General features: G+C 44.0%; 1 pseudogene across 1 annotated transcript; it reads right to left on the bottom strand.

Annotated features, from left to right (window-relative positions):
* Positions 1-5,771: 5,771 nt before the first annotated feature.
* Positions 5,772-6,366, bottom strand: LOC308154068 (hepatic leukemia factor-like; annotated as a pseudogene). Its single transcript has 2 exons — positions 6,349-6,366; positions 5,772-6,233 (listed from the first exon to the last, which is right to left on the bottom strand). The product of its transcript is annotated as a hepatic leukemia factor-like (transcript).
* Positions 6,367-9,378: the final 3,012 nt, after the last annotated feature.

Here is a 9,378-nt window from a genome sequence, read left to right on the forward strand (position 1 = left end):
AAACTTGAACACTGACACTTTTCTGTCCTCAAACTGAGTGCTAGCCTTGTGGCTTAGAGACTTGAAAGAACAGACTGAAGAACAGCTTCTACCACAGGGCCGTCCAAAGCTTCAAGATAGGTTAAAGTGCAAAAATGTCAACATGTTCACTTTTTCTGGCTTTAGCTGTGCTCGGAGAGGTGTGAGTATGTGCCCACTGGCACTAAACACTCTCTCTGAAGGAACACTAGTTGCAGGTATGCATAGAAGCCTGCGTGCAACCCTGGAAAGGTGAGGCATTTCTCCTGTGTGACCACGCCACCACAGCAACGGGTCCTCGTCAGCTTCAATGGATGGAAGACACATGTATACCCTCACCTCGGCTCTCACCTGTCATGATGACACACACACACAACAGTAACATTAATCTGTTTTTGTTCATAATCAGTTGCATATCATGCAGTTGGCAAAGTAACTCCTCCCCCTCTCCGCAGGGATAAATAAATAATCTAGATGTCATCATCATTTCATCTCACCTGTTGTTCTGTGGTTCTGTGTTCATCTTCAGATCTCTGCTGCCTGGTTGCAGTGATCTTCTTCAGCAACCCAGCCAGGCCCTTACTTGTTGCTTTGGTAGGGGGGGTGGCGACGGGCTCTGTAGGTTGAGATTGACCTTCCTCCTCCTGTCTCACTCTTACAGGTGCCAGTTGCAGGGCCTCCTGTACACAGTTTTCTGTTGTGCCTTCAAGATCTTCAGAGAATTGTTCTTTAAAGCGAGGATCAATGAAAGACGCTACATCCATAATTCTCTCTGCTTTCATCGAATATCTTGAGTCAAGGTCCTCCCTCATCATCCTCTTCATCTCTTGGACCAGTGCCGGGTCTTCATCGTTCTGCTTGAGGATCTCTGTTTTGACGTGCACCAGGACCGGTTTGACAGCAGAGAGTGTGACCCTGGTCTCTGAGGCAAGTGCGTCGGTGAACTGGCTGAGAGGGCCAAGGAGCTCACACACTTGTTCAATAACAGTGATGTCGGAGTCCTTTGGCATCAGGTGCCATACCCCTCTTTCTGCCGCCAGTGTGGCACTGATTGCCTGTTGTTGGCTGAGGAACCGTTCCAACATCTGATATGTTGATCCCCACCGAGTAACCACGTCATGTATCATTGACTTCTGTGGGAGCTCCAGAGCTGTTTGCTTAGCCTTCAACTCTCTCTTCCTCTTCCAGCTCCTGGAGAACCCCTGGACAAGGTGGCGGCAGGCTCGGACAGCAGCATCTACACGCTTGTGCTTCAGGATCTTTGTGATGGCGAGGTTTAGATTGTGTCCGAAGCACCCAAGCCACAGGTCAGGGAAATTCTCAAAGGCTTTTTGCATATTTGATGCATTATCTGTGGTGATGCACACTACTTGCTCTTTCTTGATTTTCCACTCTTGTAGCATGTTCTCCACCATCTCAAGGATGTTATTAGCAGTGTGGTCTTGTGGGAAGAGCAGGGTCTCCAAGCAGCTGGATTCTAGTTTCCATTCTGGGGATACATAATGTATGGTGAAGCTTATGTATGGTTCACCCCCGCCTCCACTGCTCGTCCACAGGTCAGTGGTGGCAGCATACCAGGTGCCCTGTGCCACCCTTTTGGTCACGTCAGCTTTCACCTCATTGTACAATCGTGGAACCTCTGTTCTGGAGAAGAACTGTCGTGTCGGCACCTTATACAGTGGAGCAGCGGTTTTCATCATTTTTAAAAAGCCAGGCTTTTCCACTATTTGAAATGGCATCATTTCTTTTGAGATGAAGTATGCCACTGCCACATTGAGATCTTTGGCATTCTTTGAGGTTGGTGCATATGAAGCCTGTTTTTGCAGAGTCTCCTTTAGTGTTGGCTGCACAGTCTGTTTGGTTGCTGCTGCTGAAGAAGACTAGAAGAAAAAATAAAAAGTCAGTATGATGCATGGATGTTGAGGATCACATTAGTTATTCATAACAGACACATAGCAGAATAGTGATCATTACATTTGTTATTCATAGGCTATAGGCTGTTGATTACAGCTTGTGCAAAAGTGAATAATAAAATATAATAATGACAAGGTGAATCATAGCAGATGCTTTTAATTCATTACTTCTAGTATATACTTTTAATGAATGTGCAATAACACTATGTGCAATATGACAACCCTAGGGTACATAAGGTTGCAGAGAAATAGGAAATGTTAGAATAGGTATAGCATAGCATAGAGTACAGCACAGTGTTTTATCTGTACAGTATAGTATAGTGGATAGTGTACATAGCCTTTATTTATGTAAACCAGCTCCTTTCCCTTCGTTTTTTTTTCTCTTTCCTAGCACCAGGGGAGCCCCCCCTCCCAAATTTCGTTGTTTGGTACCTGTACTATATCAATGACAATAAAGACCATTCATTCATTCATTCATTCATTCATAATTCATTACTTCTATTATATACTTTTAATTCATTACTTCAACCTTGTCATTATTTTGTTCACTTTTGCACAAGCTGTAATCAAAGATGCTCTGTCTACTTGAATGTTAATTCACTGTATGATTTGTTTTTCACGGAGACTATTCTAACGAATTCTATGACATTGAAAATTATTTTTGACTGGATAGGATGCCGTGGCCACACACACCCGTAGTCTATCCGTATCCATTCATTTCAATCCATTTGAGAGCTAGATAAGGACACTTTCGTGACATGAGCTGGGCATGTATACAGTAGGATAGCCTGCACGTTCACACATAGGGCTTTCACACCGGCAGTTCCGAACGCCGGTTCGCGTTCGCGTGTCTGGCGAATGAGCCCGCGTTCGGAACTGCCGGTGTGTAAGCCCTATCAGTGCATCATGATTCATGTTGCTAACGAGCATTCAGATGAATGTCACAGTCACATGTTAACTAACTAGTAAAGCCAGGCTCATTTTACCTGGAGTTCAGAGTACAACGCAGGGTGACGGTCACGGAGGTGCACATGCAAATTGGACGTGTTTGCCCTCGGGGCAGACACTTTCCTCCGGCAAGTTCGGCATGTTGGCTCTTCATCCTGGCGTTCTTGACTTGTGAAGCCAAAGTACTTCCACACATCAGATTTCACTTTTTTATTCGGAGGATACAATGGACACGGGGCCGATGCAGCCATGGTGTATGCTAGCATACTAGTGACTGACTGACAACGCTGACTTGACAGTCACGTGCAGGCTGAACAATCCCGCGAGACAAATTTCTGTGAGGATATTCGCGCGCGGCTCATGTGAGAAATCTAAATTATATTACTATGTATTTATAACATACGATTATGACGATTATTCAACTAATTAAAATTCTCCACGATAAAGTTATCGCGGGTGTTTTTATCGCGATTAACGATAATCACGATAATCGTCCCATCCCTACAGCAGAGTCACCAATAATTAAAGTTGCTATTGGTCTTGTCGCATCATTACCTTGGTGCTGCTTAAGCCTGGTAGCTGGTTTTAAGGTGGGTCCTGAACTAGCATTGTTAGCTTGTGCTGTAGCATCAATAGCTTGCTGCCCCTTTAATCCAGGCTCACACAGTAGCTGTTGGGTAGCCAGTGACGGCCAGTCGGTCGCGGTACTAATCTCAGGTTGAGAGTCACTGTCTGCGGGAAGCAGAGTCAAGGGCGCCGGCTTTCCCCGATGGGCAGTGGGCCGGGTGCTACTCACGTTAGAATTCTGACTCGGTGCCACTCGGTTCGCAGAGTCCTTCAGTTGAAATATCTTTGTTTCAAGTACTGCAATCTTCTGTAGATATCCGCTGCAGCCTCTGCAAGGCGACATGTCCGCGCCGAGAGGATATTCTGTGTTAAGGGATGTTCTGCGTAGTGGTAACGGATGTTCTGCGTAGTGGTAACAGATGTTCTGCGTAGTGGTAACCGGTTGCTGCTTGGGTCTGATACAAAGAACGGAGTGTCTGTGTTAAGGGATGTTCTGCGTAGTGGTAACGGATGTTCTGCGTAGTGGTAACAGATGTTCTGCGTAGTGGTAACCGGTGGTCGCTGCTTGGGTCTGATACAAAGAACGGAGTGTCTGTGTTAAGGGATGTTCTGCGTAGTGGTAACGGATGTTCTGCGTAGTGGTAACAGATGTTCTGCGTAGTGGTAACCGGTGGTCGCTGCTTGGGTCTGATACAAAGAACGGAGTGTCTGTGTTAAGGGATGTTCTGCGTAGTGGTAACGGATGTTCTGCGTAGTGGTAACAGATGTTCTGCGTAGTGGTAACCGGTGGTCGCTGCTTGGGTCTGATACAAAGAACGGAGTGTCTGTGTTAAGGGATGTTCTGCGTAGTGGTAACGGATGTTCTGCGTAGTGGTAACGGATGTTCTGCGTAGTGGTAACAGATGTTCTGCGTAGTGGTAACCGGTGGTCGCTGCTTGGGTCTGATACAAAGAACGGAGTGTCGTCAGTCACTCTGGTCTCTGCAAATAGTTGGTTGAGCACTGCAATAGGCACATGTTCCTCCCACAGTGGTAGCATGTCTTCAACGGTTTCATCAAAAATTGTCTCATCAGCTCTGATTGCAATGTCTCTGTAGTCGGGGTGTGTGTCAATGAGTTTTGACAGACCCGCTACTACATCTCTCATGTTTACAGTGTTCAACTGCTGGTGGCCCTTGTAAATCAGACGTCTTTTCAGCTTCACCCTGTATAACTGGGATGAGCTGCGTGGTCTTGGTAAAGTATTTACCGTGGTTTCCACCTCGGATGGCACACACACCACAGCGCCATGTATAGCTGCTTGTCGACCTTTAGGAAGTGTGATGATCTTGGCAAATGGCAGTATTTTGGCTAAAAGTTGTCTTTCCAGCACGTTCAAATCGCGGAGCTCTGGGGGAATAGGCACCAGCTCCAAGTTGTTAGCCACAGCGATGGGTGATTTGTTTCCTGCCTTTAAATGGGAATCACAGGTGGGACAAATCCACTCCTATGTCCTTTCATCAGGTACAGTGCATTGTTTAGGACCTTGACATTGATCGTCACACACATGGACATATTGCCCTGTCAAACAGCCAGCAACAACATGTGGATTCTTCTTGTAATTGCTGCGATTACAATGCATGACCTGGTTGGGGAAAAGAGTGCGATGGCACATTGTGCACACAAACGTTTTTTGCTTTAATGCTTTCATGGAAAGTCGATATAGCCATCTGCATTACGCAGCAAATCGTTGGTGAATGTATTAATATATTTCAATATAGCAGCCTATCATAATTTTTTGGACAGGGAATGTGGCTATCCATAATTAGCTACCATTTATTTCATCAATGTTTTTGATTAAGCAAATACATTTAATTACTTACCAAGTTTTTTCTCGTTGCACTTCTGACAATGAAACAGCAAATCGTTGATGGTGATTTATAGACACGCTGCATCTTCAACTTTAAAAACACTTGACAGTCTATCACTCAGCACTTAGATTCATCACTGGAGCTATTTATATAGCCATCGATAAAAAAATTACCAGTTCCCTGGAAGGAGATCGAAAACTAAATATGCCATGTGCAGTGCACTAGGAACATGATTTGGTATTCTACCATACTAAACAAGCTACAGTACATAAAACAACAAGACGACAACACGACAATACTCAAGACAAAATATACAGTACCAATGAGTGGATATTATTAATAAATACTGTACAACTGTAAGAGTGCAAGAACATGTAAAGTGCAAGGTGCAATGATCAGCAGTTATTGAGAAGGGCTACGGCTTTGGGGAAGAAACTGTTCAAGTGGCGTGATGTTTGGGGGTGGGGTCGGGAGAATCACAGTGGCCCTTGCCGGGCCTCGTATTTGGCCACAATGTTCTTGGTGCGACCCAGCTCCTTCCGCAAGTCTGCCACCTCCATGCACAGCGCCGAGTTCTCCTTCTCCAGGAAGCTGGCCCGGATGGCGATCTGGTTCTCCTTCAGTCACCGGGCGTCCCGTGACCTCTTGGCTGCCACATTGTTCTTCCTGCGCCTGGCCCAGTACCTGTCGTCCTTGAGGCCCTCCGGGATGAAGATCTTGCGCGCCTTTTTGATCATGGGCTGAGGCTTTAGCTCCTCGTAGGAGAACTTGCGTTTGCGGGGGTCAAACATCTCCTGGCCTGGCACGCTGGACAGGGCCAGGTCCGCCGGGTCTGGCTCGTAGCCCACAGGGACCTGGATGGAGTCTGGGTCAATGGGGCTGGGTGTGTTACGAGCTGAAGGCAGTCATGCTCTGGATGGGCTTTGGAGACAGTTCGGCTATATCGACTTTTCTTTCATGGAAAGTCGATATAGCCATCTGCATTACGCCGTTGTCCACCGGTTGGATGTTTTTGTGCGTGACATTAGTCCTGTGTCTGTATTTGCTTCTCACTTTGAAGGCACAACGCATTTTATGGGCCATCCGAAAATATGCTTCACTTTGACACATTCTTTTCATGTAACTGGTGGAACGTTGTAAGTTACATTTTCTGAAAGCAGGATCATTATGATACCTGTGGCGCAAAGTTTGTTTATGCTTACGTCTGAAAACAGGATCATTATGATACCTATAACTGCTCCCGAAGGTGTTCTTCTGTTAGACAAGCAACCCACGATTCCTTATTTTTTGTGTGCAGACACCGTGAAAAACTGCAATGTGAAATAAAGTATTGATTACACAATGAAACCAAAATGAGGCTACGTCGAGTAGGCTACCCACTCAACATATTAACCACCTCTTTAGCTAGTAATACATTCCGACATCACATACACGTGAGAAATTACTTGAGAAAATGGCAAATCAAAATGCACAGTCAAACAGTAACAAACAAAACAACGACATACCGTGTGCGCCTTCTATTCAGAACCTCAGGAGTAGCTAGAATAGTTGTATACAGTCTTAAACTTCAAACTTATCTTCAGACAGTGACGGAAAACCTTTCACGTTCAGCTTCTGTTAATCTATGCGCATCTAGTTTTATCGCGTGACCACAGTACATGAACAGTGAGGTGTCCTCAACACCTCACAATTACAAAGTTACAAAGTTACAAAGTAGATAAACAAAATAAAACAATAATTGTACAACAATAACAATTTCCTTACATATAATAACATATACATTTCTATATGTTATCTTTTTACATTTAAGAAAATAAGAAAATTGATTCTTTACTATGACAGTTACAATACCTGTGGCGCAAATTTTGTTTTTGCTTCTGTCTGAATCCCTGGTCAGATGCATATCGTGATGTAATACTTCTGCTTTTCTTTGAAATCTGCATCCGTTCTGTATCTGCTGGTGATGTATGCTTTCTTCTTAATTTGGATGTCATGGGGGGCAGACATCTTTGTAATCTTGACACCACACCTTCTTTCATTTCTTCGCCTGTTCTTCTCTCTCTGTTGCTGTTGTGCATTTAATTTGGAAAACGCCTTACTGTCCTTTGACATGCCCTGTGTGGATAGTGCATTGAGTGACTGCAGAGAATGCTTGCTGGCTGGGAATGCAGTGTGTGCTACATCTTTGGTCTTCTGTGTCACCTTCTTCTCCACATTTTCCTGATGTGGGTTGTCAGATTGCACTGGTAGGGATGGCAAAGCGTCTGACAGATGTCTTGCATGTTGAAATGCCACTGGCATGAAGTCATACGCAAGTCGATCAATAAGGCCTATGCTGTCTGTAAGTAGCAATTCATACAACTTATCAATCCTTGCCACCATATCACTCAACTTTGTGAAAGTGATCATAACAGCTTTTCCATTTCCAGTGGCAGGTAGCCCATACTCATTTCGACAATGAGAATCAAACATTCCATATCTCCCAGACTTGTCTCTGAACACAGCAATTTTATAAAAAATAAAAAAAATAGTCTTCTAAATTAATGAATAGTAACACAAAAATACAATGTACATGACCTCCTTCATGAGTAAACATTGAAGATAGCAAAGTGATGCAAATACCTATTTTTCCCGGGATTTTGGCATGTCGGGCATGAAGGGGTTAATATCTGAAAATGCTCCAGAGATATCACAGGGCACCCTCCTGTGTTTTGAAGAGGTACCCCCAAGCAACAAGAAACAGCAGAGGAAAAAACTTTACCAGACTAAACAAGGTTCATCCCCATGGCTCCCGGACTAAAAGTACAGTTTCACCCGACCAGTCCGAGGAGGAGGGGCTCGCCCCCCACTAAGCCTGGTTCCTCTCAAGGTTACTTCCAACCAGGGAGTTTTTACTTGCCGCTGTGCTCAGGGAAGTTTTTTTTCCTGGCTTGCTTTTTGGGGGGACTATGGTCAGGCCAATAAACTTGTTTACATTGTTTACCTCTCTACAGCAGTTGTTACTTGACCGTGTCACCAGGCTGGCTATGAAATGATTTAGTATGTCTCACTGGCGCCGATGCTGCCACCAACCACAGGAAGCTGACACACACACACTGATGAGGGATTCTTTTAGGAGTTATTCCTGACCATTCGTGAGTTTAGAATTATAAGGTTCTATCTCCGTTTAGGGCAGTTCAGAGATATTGAGCATCAAAGTTTTTACATTCCATTATGTTTTGTGAGATAGAACCTTTGTATTTTATAAATTACTAGCTGAAAAATGTCAACATTTTTAAAATAACACCACACAGGCATTAATAAACACCTAATGGGTCAGATTATGTAAAAAACTCAATTTTGACAAAAATGGAGACAGAACCTTATAATTAAATGGCGAAGAAGTGACAAAGAAGATCACTTCCTCAAATGAGTTTGTTGTTGCCGTGGCAGCCACAGGCTTGCTCCTTTGAGGGGATTTAAAAAAAGAGATTTACTGCTGCCGCTGTGTTTAGGACTGTAAGACATGCTGTCTCCGATGGGGGTGATCCCCCCATATATTATGGCATTTGTTGTGTCATTTTCTTTTCTGTTTATTTCTGATATGTGACATGGGCCCTATTCCACAAAGCTCGATAAAGTTCTAAGCCTCGATAAAGTTTTAAGCCTCGAAAATGTTAGCTTGCGTTCGGTGCCATCAATGTGGCTCAAATAATTCGCTGCTTGGTTGAGCTCCTTCTGAGTCAGATATAATTAGCCTGGTCCCGACCAGGCTAAAACACAGGCTATAGTCATCCGTGCGTCAAAAAAGGCTCACAGGCGGAAACTAAACCCTGAACGAAAGTTCCTCATGTGTCTTTTAGGAAATATTAGTTCCCACTTCACACGAGATAGATAGATTAGATAGTTTGATTAGATAGTTTGACTGTGTGATAGATAGATAATTTGATATTTTGAAAGTGTGATCGATCGATAGATAACTTGATATTTTGAAAGTGTGATCGATCGATAGATAGTTTGATTGTGTGATAGATAACTTGATATTTTGAAAGTGTGATCGATCGATAGATAGTTTGATTGTGTGATAGATAACTTGATATTTTG

This window comes from Nansenia antarctica (genome assembly GCF_963989245.1).
Source record: "Nansenia antarctica genome assembly, chromosome: 1".
Taxonomy (NCBI): Eukaryota; Metazoa; Chordata; class Actinopteri; order Argentiniformes; family Microstomatidae; genus Nansenia; species Nansenia antarctica.